Source organism: Chiloscyllium punctatum, chromosome 4 (genome assembly GCF_047496795.1).
Source record: "Chiloscyllium punctatum isolate Juve2018m chromosome 4, sChiPun1.3, whole genome shotgun sequence".
Lineage (NCBI taxonomy): Eukaryota > Metazoa > Chordata > Chondrichthyes > Orectolobiformes > Hemiscylliidae > Chiloscyllium > Chiloscyllium punctatum.
In genome coordinates, this window is record NC_092742.1 from 9892748 (window position 1) to 9910659 (window position 17912).

At 39.4% G+C, this 17912-nt stretch overlaps 1 protein-coding gene across 5 annotated transcripts in view; it reads left to right on the forward strand.

The window, feature by feature from the left end:
* dicer1 (dicer 1, ribonuclease type III) overlaps nucleotides 1-17912 on the forward strand; it is a 184127-nt gene that overhangs the window by 36198 nt on the left and 130017 nt on the right. For 2 of the 5 annotated variants that reach the window (XM_072568045.1, XM_072568043.1), the window contains 3 exons: nucleotides 11221-11281; nucleotides 14922-14992; nucleotides 16194-16292. The gene's annotated coding sequence lies outside the window, so the exon portion shown is untranslated. The remainder of the gene's footprint in view (nucleotides 1-11220; nucleotides 11282-14921; nucleotides 14993-16193; nucleotides 16293-17912) is intronic. The other 3 variants (XM_072568044.1, XM_072568042.1, XM_072568046.1) reach the window with 2 other exon arrangements.

Here is a 17912-nt window from a genome sequence, read left to right on the forward strand (position 1 = left end):
AGAGGAATAAGGTGAGAGGGGAAAGATTTTAAAAGGGAACTGAGGGGCAACTTCTTCCACACAGGTATTTATGGAATGAACTGCCAGAGGAAATGGTAAATACAGGTACAGTTGCAACATTTAAATGACATTTGAACAGGTACATGAAAGGTTCAGAGGGATAGGGACCAAATGTGGGCAAATGGGTGTAGTTTGAGAAAACAAGTCAGCGTAGTATGACTGACTCTATCTACTTTGTGCTGCGTCGCTGTTACCTTATCAATTGAATAGTCAGAAAGCAGAATCTGAGGTTGAGGGGAAAAAATGTGTACATGTTAGGTGTAGTCTGCTTTAACTAAAATCAAATTTTTATATTTTGTTTTCTTTGTCCCATTATAGATGACCCAGTAAGTTCTTCATAAAAACACATGACTGGAATTTTAAAAACTGTGTTAAGTGGTGACTTAATGAGAAATTATTTTTATCAACTATCTCTGACTTATTTAATTCCATCTGTTGCTTGCTGTCCTCTCAATTTTAGAAGTCCTCACTATCTTTGTCCAACTGGATGTCCTGCTCTGAAACTTTTAAAAGGTTGCCCTAAAGGTGTGCTGTCTGGGATGACCCCAGTATTGGCTCCTATTTGAGACCAGGTACTCCACCTGAGTTATAAATACCTTTCAGCATCTTGTTTAAAAAGAATCTGCTAAATTTTTTGTGTTTAGCTCATGTCTTTGAGTGTAAATATAATACAAAGATCCTGGTTGAAGAAGAGGAAAGAATAGTTCAGATTGAAGGTCCTCTTCAATAATTGGAATTGAATAAAGAAGTCTGCATATCTAAGGTTGAAGATACTGATTCTGTTGATAGTGTTTTGCAAATGCTATGAAATGGAATTAATTATTCTGTTGCCATTATATTTGGCTTATATGCAATGTTAAAAATACAGCTCAATAAAACCATAATAAATCAGTTTTTGCTTGTCTATTGACAGGTTGTATTTAACACACAACTAATTTGCTGTATTTACATTAAAAATAATTTTTTGATCATGAGCCGCATCATCTCTTCAACTCTGTGATGCAAGGGACATATGGTTCACTTCAAGCTTGCAGACATTGTGCACATATACTTTAAGCAATGCCATCTTTTCCAACTGTAACTGTGATTGGACACAAATTGTACTTCCTGAAAACCTGAAGTAGGTGAACAAATCAGTCCTTTGCAGTTTTTCACTTTTATATTACAGTAAACTTTGTTTTAATTGGCACTCTTGATAAACCAAAAAATATGTACCTATAATGTGGTGATGGACCACAATGTTAAAAGTATTTATGCTGTAAATAAAGTATAACAGTGATGTGTTTACCCCCTGCATTACATTTATATTAGTTAGATTTTAGGAGGTGTGAGATGTTTTCAGAAGTTTTTTTTTGAGGGATTTCAACCTTCACTTGGTCAGGGTTTACTGCAGTCATACGTACCACTTGATTATCCAGAAAATTTGATCAACCGGTGCACTCCTGGTTCCATAGGTGCCGGTTAATAAAACGTTTGCTGTGTTTAAACATATTGTTAATTCTTGGACATTTTTGCATATTTATAGTTAGCATCATGCTGCCTAATTAAGCAGCAGGATGTCTTGCACTGTGAATGTTGTTGGCATTGATGCAGCCACTCTTAAGTATTCGGAGTGTGTGTTTGTATGAATGTTCTGCATGATCCTACATTACTGTCCAAGATTTCAAAGAAGCTATTGTTACTTACGATACCAGAAGCTTGCAGCTAATTAGTGGCTCATTGCTGAGAAGAGTGTGCTTAGAATTGAAAGGTGGGAATTGGTAGAACGCTGAAAGTCAAAGTCACTGGGGGTCAGTCTGCCGCCATATTTGTTTCTGAGGAGAGAGCAGCTGTCTTGTGAGGCTTTTATTTCCCCCTCCACCCACCTCTTGTTTTTCTTTCTCTCTTGCCATTCTGCCGCAAGTTCGTTCATTTAACGCAAGTCTGCATTTAAGATTTACTCAGCGCTGTTGGCTATCTGTTTTAAAGCAAGGGGTACAGTGAAGTGGTGGAGGTAGCTAGGACAGAGTTGTGTGAATTATGATGTCCGCATAATTGTCTTGAATTCCTAAGCTCCTAGAGTGAAGCATATTCAGTATACCTACTTTGTCTGTGGTGAGTAGTCTGCTCCTAATTCCATGGAATTTTTAAAACATTTTTAAAAAAAATCCTCCTTGGCTAAATTCTTTGCCCTTGGCTGCGTGTCTGCCGGTGCCGGAATCTACGACAAAACTGCAAAGGTCACGTTCATTGCTGCAGTAACCATTCACTGTTCTCCATTGTTTGGCATCCACACGGGAAGCTGCAGCTGCCTTTGGCCTTCAGAATATGAGAGATGGCCGTTTGCAGGAGAAATGCTTTGTTCCAGTAGGTGCTGTGCGCTATTAACATGTTAATGCAGGTTACGCTTGCTGTTTTCTCTACTTGAACTTGACATAGTCTGTGTTATGTTGCCTCTCTGGCTAGAAGCTATCTTTTATGTTGAGGCCTATATTATTCAGCTTTTTTGTTTGTGGTGCTTTTTAAAATTGTTTTTAATAGTCTGCAAAGAAAAGCCATGATATTTGTCTTAGAATTGAGACACTTTCAATAAAATACTGTGACTCTGGATGGGGTAGTGTTCTTATCTGTTTCTGGGAAAGCCTAAATGAGGCAGTATTCTTGTGTATTTCTGGGAAAAGATGAAATACCTGAAGCAAAAATTGAGCTTCAGGTACCTTTCCACTTGTGCCACTCTAACCTTTTATGTGTAGCATGGAAGTATACACAATATGGATGTTTTGAATACAATAGTAATCCATTCTCCACTTTCTCATAAAGGCTAAAAATGTGATGTGTAATGGACATTTTTTTCAGAATCTATGTTTACTAGATTTTATATTCTGTTCAATGGATAATCCATAGTGATACTAGCAAAACATTTTGACAAAAACTAAATTCATGAATAGATAGATATAGAATCAGTGTGGAAGCAGGCCATTCAGTCCATTGAGTCGATACCAACCCTCCAAAGTACATCACATCCAGGCACCCCCCCCCTCCCCACCCTATTCCTGTAATACTGTATTTCCCATGGCCAGTCCACCTAACCTGTACATCTTTGGGTATTTTGGGTATGTTTTTCCTGTAAATGGTGCATGAATAAAAAAATTAAATTATTCTGCAGTAAATTTGGAAGATTACAAATGGAAATGCATATTACAATGCAAAAATACCCATAAACTGAAACTTCCCAGATAGTTTTGTGCTAATTTGTAACATGGTGTCAGTGGAATGTTTCTGGCAGTGAGCAAAGGATCGGTTTCTCAATGGTTGGATTTAGCAGATTTGGTGACATAATATTGATGTTAGTCCAGCTGCGTGAGATCTAAGTTTCAGAAACAAATGAGAGTGCAAGCACTGTTAAGTCTTGTATCAAAGGATTGTCAATTCCAGCTCCTGTGGGACTAGATCCATAATGCAAAATTGTCTCTGGGTTCACACTAGAATGAGTTGGTCACAAGGTGGTCCATTATACAAGGTCATTGGTCACTAATTCAGTGGATACATTTTCTGTTCAGTCAGCTTTTAGCTGACTAAACAGAAAATGTTGCCCCCCCACTAAATTAGTGACCAATGACCTTTCAGCTGACTAGGTCCCAGACTCTGAAATGCCCTCCTTGCACTTCTGCACTTCTTTCCTTTTAAGATGCTTCTTTTTAAAAAAAAGTAGATCTTTAACCAAGCTTTTGGTCATCTGGTTAAATATTTTGTATTGTGTATGGTGTCAAATTTTCTTTGATCCTGCAATGAAGCACCTTGGAATGCTTTACTATGTTAAAGAATGCAAATTATTGGTATAGGTGAGGCAGAGTGAGACTGACAGAGTTGGTACAAAATAAATGGAGCTTTATTTCACATCCAATTGCTGTCCGTAGTTTCAAGGATGTTTTGAGATTGCTATTGGCTCTTGGGGGTCATGTGAGTTCTGTCAACGTTTCCAGCACATTCAACTTGCGGATAAAAAAATTTTTAAAAGCAGTTTCAAAATTTAGATTTATTAAAATTTAGAAATTTCAGCTCACGAATGGTTTGGTTGATTATCACTGTTTTAATAGAAAACCTGGAATTAATCTCATTACCATTTTTTAATTGAATCATCTTGAACAGCTGAGTGATCAACTAATCAGGTATACCCTTAACATTTTCTTTTATGCTTATCTACATTCGGTCAAGGATTGTCATTGATTGGGTCAGCATAAATTGGTTGGAAATATGTTCTTGTAACAAATATTTCAGCATAAGAAAGGTGGAAGAGGAAGAATATTGTAATTTTTCCAAATTCTTGCATTTCCTGCAAACAGAAGCTTAGTGCTAAAACTTAATTGAAGGTGGCACGGTGGCTCAGTGGTTAGCACTGCTGCCTCCTAGCACCAGGGACCCGGGTTCGATCCCAGCCTCTGGCGACTGTCCGTGTGGAGTTTGCACATCGCCAGTTTCCTCCCACAATACCAGGTTAGGTGAATTGGGCATGCTAAGTTACCCATAGTGTTCATGGATGTGTAGGGTCGGTGACATTAGGGGAATGGCTTTGGGAAGGTTACTCTTCGGAGGGTCGGTGTGGATGCGCAGGGCCAAAGGGCCTGTTTCCACACTCCAGGAATTCGAAACTGGTGGCAAGGTGGCTCAGTGGTTAGCACTGCTGCCTCACAGTGCCAGGGGCCCGGGTTCAATTCCAACTTCTGGTTACTGTGCAAACTCCACACAGACATTCTCCCTGTGTCTGCATGGGTTTCCTCCCACAGTCCAAAGATGTGCAGGTTAGGTGAATTGGTCATGCTAAGTTGCCTGTAGAGTTCAGAGAAAGTGAGGACTGCAGATGCTGGAGATCAGAGCTGAAAACGTGTTGCTGGAAAAGCACAGCAGGTCAGGCAGCGTCCAAGGAGCAGGAGAATCGACGTTTCAGGCATGAGCCATTCTTCAGGAATGTAGAGTTAGGTGCATTAGTTGGGGTGAATGGGTCTGGGTGGGTTACTCTTCAGCGGGTCGGTGTGGACTAGTTGGGCCTGTTACACACTGTAGGAAATCTAATCTAATCTAAAATAAAATAATTCTTTCCAGTTTGGGAAATGGAGAGTTAAAAGTGCAGCATTAGGACCAGTTTGTCTAATACTGGGTTGGATTAGTGGTGCTGGAAGAGCACAGCAGTTCAGGCAGCATCCAAGTAGCTTCGAAATCGACGTTTCGGGCAAAAGCCCTTCATCAGGAAGATGAAGGGTTTTTGCCCGAAACGTCGATTTCGAAGCTACTTGGATGCTGCCTGAACTGCTGTGCTCTTCCAGCACCACTAATCCAGAATCTGATTTCCAGCATCTGCAGTCATTGTTTTTACCTCGTTAATACTGGGTTAGGTCTAGAGGTAAGCATAAAATTACTATTTGTGCGGGGAAAATGTTTGAAAGTGAGATTACAACCCTGTCAAAATCACTGAGCTTCAATTACTTATTTTACTGGCTGAATTTGAAGCCGGCATTAACTATTCCAATGATTTTTGTCACCAGCTTTCCTGGAAGGATAGGCAAGCAAGAAATAGTCATCGAGATGTACAGCATGGAAGCAGGCACTTTGGTGCAACTCTTCCATGCCAGTCAGATATCCTAAATAAATCTAGTCTCATTTGCCAGCATTTAACCCACGTCCCTCTAAACCATTCCTATTCATATACCCATTCAGATGCTCTTTTAAATGTTGTAATTGTACCAGCCTCCACCAATTCCTTTAGCAGCTCATCGCATACATGCAGCATGAAGAAGTTACCCATTCGGTCCCTTTTTAAATTTTTCCCCTCTCTCCTTAAATCTATGCCCTCTAGGTTTGGACTCCCACCCCAGGGAAAAGACCTTGTCTATTTACCCTATCCATGCCCCTCATGATCTTATAAACTTCTGAGGTCAACCCTGGGAGAAAATGAGGACTAGAGATCAGAGTCATTGTGGCGCTGGAAAGGCATGGCAGGTGAGGCAGCATCCGAGGACCTGAAGATTGAAGAGCTTGTGCCCAAATCGTCAACTCTCCTCCTCGGATGCTGCCTGAGCTGCTGTGCCTTTCCAGCACCACACTTTTCGACTCTAATGTCACCCCCTCCAGAGTTCTAGGGAAAATAATCCCTGTCTATTTAGCCTCTCCCTGTAGCTCAAACCCTCCAAACCTGGCAACATCCTCCATAAATCTTTCCTGAATCCTTTCAAGTTTTACAACATCCTTATAGCAGGGAGACCAGATTGCACATGGTATTCCAATAGTGGCCTAATCAATGTCCTTTAACAGCTGCAACATGACCTCCCAACTCCTATACTCAATGCACTGACTATTAGAGGCATGATGTGGAGGTGCTGGTGTTGGACCAGAGTGTACCAAGTGAAAGAATCTCTCAACACCAGGTTATGACCAAACAGGTTTATTTGGAAGTACAAGTTTTCAGAGCTCTGCTCCTTCGTCAGGTAGCTAATGGGGCAGTGTCAGAGGACACAGAATTTACTGTAAAAGATCAAAGTGTCATACAACTTCTGAACAAGTATTGAACAAGCCGTTAAGTCTTTAATCACTTAGAATGGGGATGCAGGTTTCAAGTGATTAATATATAAATCCCAAAACTACTTTCAAGTCACAGTCCCAAGGTAACTTGAGGTTTTATTTTTTAAAAAAGTGACGTCTCCGCTCAGACAATGCATTAAAGGTGTCATGTTCGAGTCTGTCTGGATCCCAACCTTGAGTCAGAGTGATTCTGTTTCCAAAGTAGGAATTTATAAAAATGTCACGTGGACTGACTGCTGACATATTGTGTGCCTTATGAACAAAATAAAATGTATCTGCAAATACAAATATGCAAATAGACTTGTGTGTATGGGCATGCATGTGTATGTGAGGGTGCGTGTGCGTGAGTATGACTGACTATATGCCTGTGAGAGGGTGCCCACATGAGTGGGAATGTGGGTGCGTGTGTATGAGGAAAGTCTGTGTGCAGTTTTTGAACAAATAACTCAATCTGTAGGCAGTCAGTCCATATGACATTTTATAATAGAACCATTGGAACTATTTGGAAATAGAACCAGTCTGACCTAAGGTTGGGACACAGACTGTAACCTCTCACCTTTAATGCATTGTCTGAGCTGAGTTGTCATGTTTTTACAAATAAAACCTTTAAGTTATCTCGGGAGTGTGACTTGAAAGAAGTTCTGGGATTTATATATTAATCACTCAACTCAGCCCCATTCTAAGTGATTAAAGACTTAACAACATTTGTAGGTTTGTTCAATATGTCACATTAGTTTTATGACACTTTGATCTTTTACTATAAATTCTATGTCCTATGATCCTCTCCACTAGCCACCTGACGAAGGAGCAGCACTTCAAAAGCTTGTACTTACAAATAAAGCTTGTGTTCTGTGATTTTTAACAATAAAGGCAAGTAGACCAACGACTGCCTTTACTATCCAGTCTACCTGCAACTCCATTTTCAAGGAACTATGAACCAGTGCTTTAGGGGTCTGTGTTCAGCAATACTCCCCAAGTCCTTACCATTAAGTATATAAGCATTGCCCTGATTTGCCTTTCCAAAATGCAGCACTTCACATTTATCTAAATTTAAGCTCCATCTGCCACTCCTTGGACCATTTGCGCATCTGATCAAGATCCTGTTGTACTCTGTGGAAACTTTCTTCACTGTCCACTACTCCTCCAATTTTGGTGTCATCTGCAAATTTACTAACCATGCCTCCTAAGTTCACATCCAAATCATTTATGTCAATGATGAAAGCAGTGGACCCAACACCAATCCTTGCTGCACACTGCTGGTCACAGGCCTCCAGTCTGAAAAGCAACCCTCCACACTACCCTTTGTCTTCTATGTTTTGAGCTAGTTCTGTATCCAAATAGCTAGTTCTCCCTGTATTTGTGTGCTGTAACCTTGCTAATCAGTCTACCACAAGGAACCTTGAGATAGTTTCAACTTAAATATTGATATGAAATATTGGAAAAGATTGAAATAAAATGGACTGCAGATGTTCGAAATCTGTCAACATCTAGAAGGAGAAAGCAGAGTTCATGTTTGCATCCAGTGACCCTGACTCCAGTCCTGAAAAATGGTCACTGGGCCTGAAATGTTAACTCTTCTTCCTCTCCACAGATGCTGCCAGAACCACACAGTTTCTCTAGCAAATTCCATTTTTGTGTTGGAAAAGGTTAAACTGAAAGCACAGTTTGAGTGTGAGGAATAACTGAATGGAAAGAAAACAATAATTGCTAAATTTGTTTGTAATGGTATTTAGCATTACAGATTGACTGTAATCATGTACTCTTAACTGTTCTGATGTTTTAGTTTGATTACTGAGTTTATTTATGTCACAATGTTTGAGTTGACAGGTTAAAATATTGCTTGGTTTAGGAGGTTAGAAACATTATTTTTCCTTTGAACCAATCAGAAGTCTTAAATTAAACTTCTATCATTGATGTTTGGGGCCTAACATCAACTAATTTACGCACAACAATTTCCAACATTTTCAAATAAAACGCCATGCATTAATGGGTAATTTCAGTGTAAAGTTAAGATATTTGGTGTTATGTATGAATCTACAAGTCAAAAGGTAGGAGGTAAGTCATTTAACTCCTCAAACCACCTCTGTCATTCAGTAAGTTTATAGATGATCTGATTCTGGCCTCAACTCCATATTAATAAATCTGTTTTAACAATATTCAGTGAATCTGCCTTCATTGCTGTCTTTGGAAGGGAACTCAAAGACTCCCATGGATCTCATTGCGTACTTAAATGGAAATGGAAATTCCCCTTTTTTTTAAACTATATTTCCTCTTTCCAGTCTCTGCTACAAGGCAAAGCATTCTTTCCGTGTCCAGTCTCTCAAATCCCCTTGAGACCTTGTACATTGAGAAAGGTTACCTCTCATTCTTCTAAATCCCAATATATAAAGGCTCAGCCAGTCTAACCTTTTCCTTGTAAGATAACCTGCTTATCTCCGGTAGCAATTGAGTGAATCCTTTCTAGATTGCTTCCAATGAGTCTATATCATTCCTTAAATAAGGAGTCCAAATTATACACAACACCCAGTTGTTGACCTATAAAAAACATCTCTACTTTCAATATTCCAGTCCGAGGCAGTAAATAGCAAATTTCCATTTCCTTCTAATCACTTGCAGTACCTGCCTGCTCACTTTGATTCATGCACCGGGGTACCCAGATCCCACTGTACTTCAGAGGTATGTGGTCTTTTTCTGTTTAAATAATATGCTGAATTCCTAAACCTGCCAAAGGGAAAGTTCATATTTTCCTATGCTTTTTCCAAATCTGGTGTTGCTTTCCAAATAAAAGCAAATTACTGCGGATGCTGGAATCTGAAACCAAAAGAGAAAATGCTGGAAAATCTCAGCAGGTCTGGCATCATTTGTAAGGAGAGAAAAGAGCTGACGTTTCGAATCTAAGGGTCAGTTAGACTCGCAACTTCAGCTCTTTTCTCTCCTTACAGATGCCGCCAGACCTGCTGAGATTTTCCAGCATTTTCTCTTTTGGTTGCTTTCCAAATGTTCTGTCATCCAATCTTTTACAGTAGACCAGAGTATTTCCCCACAACTGATGTTAGTCTAACTGATCTGTAATTCTCTTATTCTCATTTCCTCCCTTACGATGAAATGTGGTGTTACATTTGCTGCCTTCCAAAGTGTTGAAACTACTCCAGAGTCTGCAGAATTTTTGAAAGGTGACCAGTGCATCCAGTATTTCCAGGACCACTTCCTCTAGTACTTCAGGATATGGATTATCAACTTCTGGTCATTTGTTAGCCTTTAAATTCCCCAGTGCTATTTTCTTCTTAGTTCTGATTTTCTTCTGTCCAAAACACTTGCTTGGCTTCCTCTCCATTCTGGGAGGCTCTTTGTGCCTTCATTTGTGAAGACAAAGAACTAAACACGTATTTTGGTTATTTGTTTCCCATTATAGTTTCCTCAGCCTCTGTCTGAAAGGGACCTACATCTGTCTTTCCTAATCTTTTTCTCTTCACTAATTTAAGCTTTTACTACAAGCTTCTATGTTCCTTGCAATTTCTCTCTCTCACTCTATTTTAACATTGAACATAGAACAGTACAGCACAGAACAGGCCCTTCAGCCCACCATGTTGTGCTGACCATTAATCCTCACTTAAGGTAAACCTAATGTACGAACCATCAAATTTCTGTGACCATATGAATGTCCAGCAGTCTCTTAAATATCCCCAATGACTTTGCTTCCACAACTGCTGCTGGCAACGCATTCCATGCTCCCACAACTCTCTGCGTAAAGAACCTGCTTTTGACATCCCCTCTATACTTTCCGCCAAATAGCTTAAAACTATGACCCCTCGTGTTAACAATTTCTGCCCTGGGAAAAAGTCACTGGCTATCAACTCTATCTATGCCTCTCATTATCTTGTACACCTCAATTAGGTCCCCTCTCTTCCTTCTTTTTTTTCCAATGAGAAAACTCCGAGCTCAGTCAACCTCTCTTTGTAAAATAAGCCCTCCATTCCAGGCAGCATCTTGGTAAACCTCCTCTGAACCCTCTCCAAAGTATCCACATCTTTCCTATAATAGGGTGACCAGAACCGGACACAGTATTCCAAGTGCGGTCTAACCAAAGTTTTATAGAGCTGCAACAAGATCTCACTGCTCTTAAACTCAATCCCCCTGTTAATGAAAGCCAAAACACCATATGCTTTCTTAACAACCCTGTCCACCTAGGTGGCAATTTTAAGGGATCTATGTACCTGCACACCAAGATCCTGCTGTTCCTCCACACTTTTACCCCTCTTTTTAGCAAACTATATGGCCTCTTTTACTGAATTTTAAAAATGCTGTCAGTCCTCAGGCTTGCTTCTTTTTCTGGCAATTCTATGTCTCCTTTTTGTGCCTAATACTATCCTGAATTTCTTTTGTAAGTCACAGTTGAGACATTTTCCCTTTTTTTTTCACCGGGCAGGCTTGAGAATATGAATGACCTACTCTGATTTGTTATGTTCTTCCTTGTATCATCAAAAGCTGCCTTTGTCCAGCTGGCAAATGTGATAACTTGGCTCCGAAGCATGTTTTGCATGTTCTGAAGAAATAGCGTCAAGACTGCTCTTCTTTGGGATGAATAACTTTTTATTTTAATTTTCTTAGGCTGTTCCTGCTCAAAGAAACTCTGCCTTGGACTCAAACCAGCAAAGCATCAGTGTTCGAGGTATGTTGATAACAACTGACAATATATTAACTTTAGGCTTTAAATTCTGTTGTTGGCCTTTGAAATATTAGTTGGTCTGAAATGTGTACGTTGTTGAGTGGTGAATCATCCAAGACTACTATTCCAGTTACAAACTTGGGAATATAAAAGATCAGAAGCAGAGGCAGCCTATTCAGCCCCTCTAGTCTGCTCTTCCATTGTCTGTGATTCTGGCTGATCTGATCATTCTCCGCTTCACTTTCCTGACATTTCCGCGTAACCTTTAAATCTCTTGATAATTAAAATGCGTCTGTCTCAGTATTGAATGTACTTATTGACCCAACCTCAACAGCTGTCAGTATTTCACAAATTCACTACCTTCCTAGAAATTCCTCCTCTTTTTTTTTCTGTCTAAATGGGCAACTCATTCTGATTCTACTCTCTGGTCCTAAACTCTCCCAGAAGGGGATATCAGCCTCTCTACATTTAGCCTGTCAAGTCCTCTAAGCATCCTAATAAATTTGAAAGAACTGCAGATGCTGTAAATCTGAAACAAAAACAGAAATGGCTGGAAAAGCTCAGCCTGCCTGGCAGCATCTGTGAAGAGAAATCAAAGTTAATATGATTTCAAATAAATGTACCTGTTGGAAAACCCCTTAGTATCCTACCTAATCTTTCTTCACAGCTGCTTTTCTCAAGCTCTGGCAGCATTTTTGTTAATCTCCTGCGTGCACTTTCCAGAGTCCTTACTGTAATCTGCCCAGAACTACACAGTTCATTTTATACAGTTCCAACATTATGTCCCTGCTTTTGTATTGTTATGAAGGTGTTTTGCATTTAATTTTGCTTAGAGGACTTTGAGTTTTGAAAGTTTGTGGAGACAGGAATCCAGGTGGCAAGTTTCATTGATAAACCTGGTGTGGTTTCTTTAAAAGTAGTCATGAAAGGTCACTATGATCAGAGGAAACCTTATTGAAAAAGAAAATCCAGTAGATCACATGACTGACTCCTTGCTTTGTTGTGGACCGCTATTGGGACTGTTTTGAAGAGTTTCTGTTTTAAAGTATTTTGTTTTATCAGGTTACCTGGAGGAAAGCTTACTAATAACAAGCTGCCAACTGAACACTCATTCCTCTTGTCGAGTTCAGGGTTAAACTTAGTTCTTTCTGTTCAAAGAATGATTGGAAAAAATGTGTTTCCTGAGCAATTTGTTTGCTAGACGTCAGAGGGTGTAAGATTTCTGATCTGACCACATCAGTCAGAACATCAGAGCAACAGACTGAGGAATGTCAGACTCTTTATCCATTAACCTTTTAAGGATAACCCATTGGCCAACGTTTTTTTTTTCAGAAGGCCAAATTGCAGAGATTTTCTCTCTCCCCAGGAAAATGGAAAATGTGCGCATCTGTATGTGCGCGCGTTTTGGGAGATGTTTAAATAGATAGGATTTGGGAGGTTATGTTGCAGCTGTACAGGACATTAGATAGGCCACTTTCTGAATACTGCATGCAGTTCTGGTCTCCCCGCTATAGAAAAGATGTTGTGAAATGTAAAAGGGTGCAGAAAAGGTTTGAGGATATTGCCAGGGTTAGAGGATTGGTCTAAGGAGAGAGGCTGAATAGACTGGGTGATTTTCTCTGGAGTGTTGGATGGTGGGAGGTGACCTTATAGATGTTCATAAAGTCATGAAGGGCATGGATAGGTAAGTAGTCAGGTCTTTTCCCTAGGTTGGGAGAGTCCAAAGCCAGAGGGCAGGGGTTAAAGATTAGAGGGGAAGGAGTTAAAAGGGACCTGGGAGGCAACTTGTTCATGCAGAGTGGTGCATGTGTGGAATGAGGTACCAGCAAAAGTAGTGGAGACTGGTACAATTACAATACTTAAAAGGAACCTGGATTGGTACATGAATAGGAAGGGTTTAGAGAGATATGGTGGCCAAGGGGACGAGATTAATTAGGATATCTGGTCAGCATAGACGAATTGGACTGAAGGGTCTATTTCTGTGCTGGACATTTCTATGACTCTGTGTTTATACTTTTACATTACTGACTGGTTAACATACACAATCATTGTTAGTTAAGGAAAATTATTGAATAATAAGCCATTAATTGTGTTATCAAGAAATCTGGTTGATAGATCCTGGTTACCAGATTTTTTTTTGTTTAAAACTTGTTCTATCGTTCTGTATGTAATTTGTCACTTTATATTGTGTAGAATTGTATTGTGTTGAATATAGGAAAGAAACATGCAAAAGGTAGGCCATTCTGCCCCTTTGCCATTCAGTAACATTGTGACTGATCAGTTTGTTTCAAATTCCACATTCCGATTTTCCTTCATTAACCTATCCAAACGTATGAAGAGGGAGCTGTGGAACTGAAGTGACAGTGCCCTCCTCCAACTTCAGTCATAACAATATCCTATACCTCGTTCAATAAAGGAAACCATTCCATATGCTTTATATATCACCTTATTCACATATCCTGCAGACATCGATTAACTTGTGGCTAGGCACTCCATTCATTTTCTCTACACCTTTTGGCCTCATTGTGATTTATTTTGTCTTCCCCTACTTTTAAGCCCTTCAAATGCTTTACTTTTTGCCCATTCATCTAAGCCATTGCCATCACTCCAGAGACAATAGCTATCCTCTTTGCTATAAACTGTATAGCCAGTTTTTGTGTCCTCTTCAAATTTCCCAATGAGAATGACACATTTAAGTCCATATTATTAATAAATATGCCAACAGCAAGGGCCCTTACACCAAGCTCTGTAGAACATCACCCATTATCCATTTCCCTTTGTAATTTAGCAACAGGAAACAGGATTTCACTTTTCTGATCACTGCCCGATGTGAGACCTTGTCAAATACCTTGCTAAGATCCACATAGACAACGTACGTTGCATTAGCCTGCACGTCATCCTGTACTCGCTCAAAATATTCAATTAAGTTACTAAGACAGAACTCTTCCCTTAAGAAAAATCATGTTGATGATCCCTGGTCCCTTAGCCTTTCTAGGTGACAGTTTATCTTATCTCTCCAGATTTGACTCCAATAATCTGCCCTTTACTGAAGTCTGACTGACCAGCCGTTTCCCTTTCACCCTTTTGAAATGATGGTAGACGTTTGAAGACCTTTTGATTCTGTGATATCTTGCCTATATCTAATGAAGATCAGAGAATTATCCTTGGAGTATTCACTATTAATCTCTACCTACTATGAATCCTCCCTAGCTTCCTTTAACGTCCAGGGATAAATTCCATCTAGCCCTGGCTGTAGAACTCAATATTTCGCACTCTCTTTTAACTAGAATGTCTGCATCATATCTCTCCTTGGTGAAGACAGGAACAAAATATTCATTTACCTACATTGTGTCATAACACATTATCTTTTGCATTTCTTTTAAAAAGTCCTTCCATTTTCTTAGTCATCCCATTTCTCTTAATGTACTGCTAAAACGTGTTTGGGTTTTCCTTGATTTTACCTGATTTTGTTTTCATATCCTTTGCTTTTCCAGTTTCTTTTCTCTACACCCCTTTTTAGTTTCTATACTCTCATCTTTCTATAGGATTAAGCCTTGTGTGACTGTTTTAAGCTTCTGTTTTATCCTGTTGTATGTGCTTCTGGATTACAAAGAGACAATAGGTTTGGTATTTCTTTTTGTAGGAATGTGTCTACACTGCCTGTTGAACCTCACTTTGAAAGTCTGCCATTGGTTGTCAACAATTTGCCATCCAGTAGGTCTACCCAATCCACTTTTGGTCACCTCTGTGCTTTGTTTAAAAAAAAGTCTTCTCCAATCTAGATCTGTTATGTTTGTTCTCTTCCATAATAATGTTAAGTTTAATTGAATTGTGGTCAGTACGTCTGAAATGATCCTCCACTTCCTTCTCCAACCTCACCTTTTTAAGACTGTTTAGGATTATGTCCCCTCCCATTTGGGCTTGTTACATGCTGGCTGAAAAGTTCCCTTGCATGCCGTTCAAAAGTTTTGTGGCCTCTGTGCACTTTCCACTGTCTGTATCCCACTAGATATTCTACAAATTTGTGCTGGCTTTCCTTAATAAACTCAAACCTCTAAATGTACCTGTTGAAATTCACCGAATTACTCCTAAATCTTTGCATACTGTTGATATTAAGCTGACCAACCTGTAATTGTTATTAATGTCCTTGCACACTTTCTTGAATAATGGTGTCTCGTTTATCACGATCTAATCCTCTGACATCTTTGCTCTGTCTAGGGAAAGGTGAAAGATTATGGCCAGCACTTTTGCTATCTTCATTCCAGCTTAAGTTAATAACTTGTGATGTGCACCACCTGGACCACTACCCACTCTAGTGTAGTGAGGCTTTCCAATGCAACTTTTCTTCGTAAAAACATCGTACTGTGGATGCTAGAAATCTGAAGTAAAAACAAGCATGCTGGAGAAACTCAGCAGGGTTGGCAGAATCTGTGATGAGAGAAGCTAAGTTAATGCTTGGAGTCTCATATGGCTTTTCTTTCAGAACTCTAGATCCTTCTTTGGAACTGATGTCAGACTTAAACCAACTCTGCTTGTCTCTCCACAGATGCTGCAAGATGTGCTGAATTTCTTCAGTATTTTAGACTTTTAATATACTTTTTCCTTTTATTGCACTCTCCCTTTGGGCATGTCTCCTCTTGAAAACATATGGTTAGATGTGAAGTTCTGGAAACTGGTCGTGTGGTGTGCAGGAAGAAAGTTTCCCCATGTCTTGTAATTATTTTTTTGAATTGAAACCTTTAAACAATTTTACATTTTTTTGTAGCCCCTGCAGGTGACAAAAACATACTTTGGAAAACTGAAAATTGTTTGGTTTACTTAGTATATGATTTTTTAGCATGCGTTATTTATCATTCACTTTTAGTTTTCCTTCGCCACCTCCTAATCTTATATTTTCTCTTCCCCATCAAATCAGGAATTGAAGCTGAAGCAATGATGTGATTACGTCAAGGTTACAGATCTCACAATGCTTACATTTAATACAAACAGGACAAATGTAGACATCTTTGAAACTGTAAGTCATTGGTAAAATATCAAAAGTTTTAAAAGAACATAATTTAACACCTCATTATTCAGCTTATTTAATACAGTGCTTTCTTATTATAAGCCTAGTTCACCATGCTGCTAAAAATTGGGCAGTTATAAACTCTTGCATATAACTGGAGGATCTCCTGACAAGAGAGCCAAAGTAAATAGTTCACCAAGAGCAGATTCAAGGTTTAAAATAGCACCAAAACAGTTTGGTATTATATATATATATATATATATATATATATATTTATATTATGCTTTGTTCAGATTACTGAAGAATGGCAAGTGGCCTGCGCTTTGACGTTGAGAATCTTTATCAAAACAGAAAATAGGAGCAGGAATGGCCATACTGCTCTTTGAACCTCTTCGCCATTCAGTATGGTCAACTCAATACCCTGTTCCTGCTTTCTCTTCATACCCTTTAATCATCTAACTGCTTGAAAACATTCTGTGTTTTAGCCTCGATCACTTTCTGTGGCAGAGAATTCCATAGGCTCTGCACTGTCTAAATGCAGAAATTTCTCATCTTGGTCCTAAATGCCCTATCCTGTATTCATACCTTGCGATCTGTTTCTGTACTCCACATCATCAGGAGCATCCTTCTTGCATTTACCCTGTCGAGTATCATTATAATTTTATAAACCTCTTTGAGATTCTTCCCCTGTCTTATTCTTATAAACATTCCCATCCAACACAGTCTCTCTTCCTATGTCAGTCTATCATCTCAAGAGTCAGTCTCGTAAACCTTTGCACTACCTCCGTAACCAGAACATCCTTTCTCAGATAGAGATCCAAACCGCATACAATTCTCCAGGTGCGGTCTCACCAAGATCCTGTACAATTGCAGTCAGAAATCCTAGCTCCTATACTCTAATTCTCTTGCTATAAAGGCCAACATTCCATTTGCTGCCTTAATCGACTATTGCACCTGCATGCTTGCTTTTAGCAACTGGTGGACAAGGACACCCAGGTCTCACAGCAGCTCCCCTTTTCCCAGTCTTATTACCATTCAGAAAATATGCCTTTCTGTTTTTGTTCCAAAATAGCCTCCATTTATTCACTTTATACTTTCTCTATTGTGCATTTGCCCACTCTTCCCAATTGTCCAACTTGCACCAAAAGATCTGTGGATCCTCCTCACAGTTCACTTTCTCACCCAGCTTTGTGATCTGCAAACTTGAAGATATTACATTTAGTTTCCTCCAAATCATTAATCTATATTGTGACAGCTGTGGTCCAAGCAGTAGTCTCTTCGGTACTCCATAGTCACTAACTGCCAGTTGGAAAGAGATCCTTTTATTCTTTCTGCCAATCAGTTCTTTATCATGTTATGCCCAACTCCCAATCCTAGGTGCTTTAATTTTACATGCTAATCTCTTATGTCGTGCTTCATCAAAAACCTTCTAAAACACCAAATACATCACATTCACTGATTTGCCCTTATCAGCTCTACTAGTTACACCCTCCAAATTCGAAGAGATTTGTGAAGCATGATTTTCTCTTCCATAAATCCATGCCGATTCTGCCCGATCCTGTCACTTTGTTGGGAGCTGATCTATTGATTCACAGAAGAAATGAAATGGGAGTCTGTTACACAGATAAG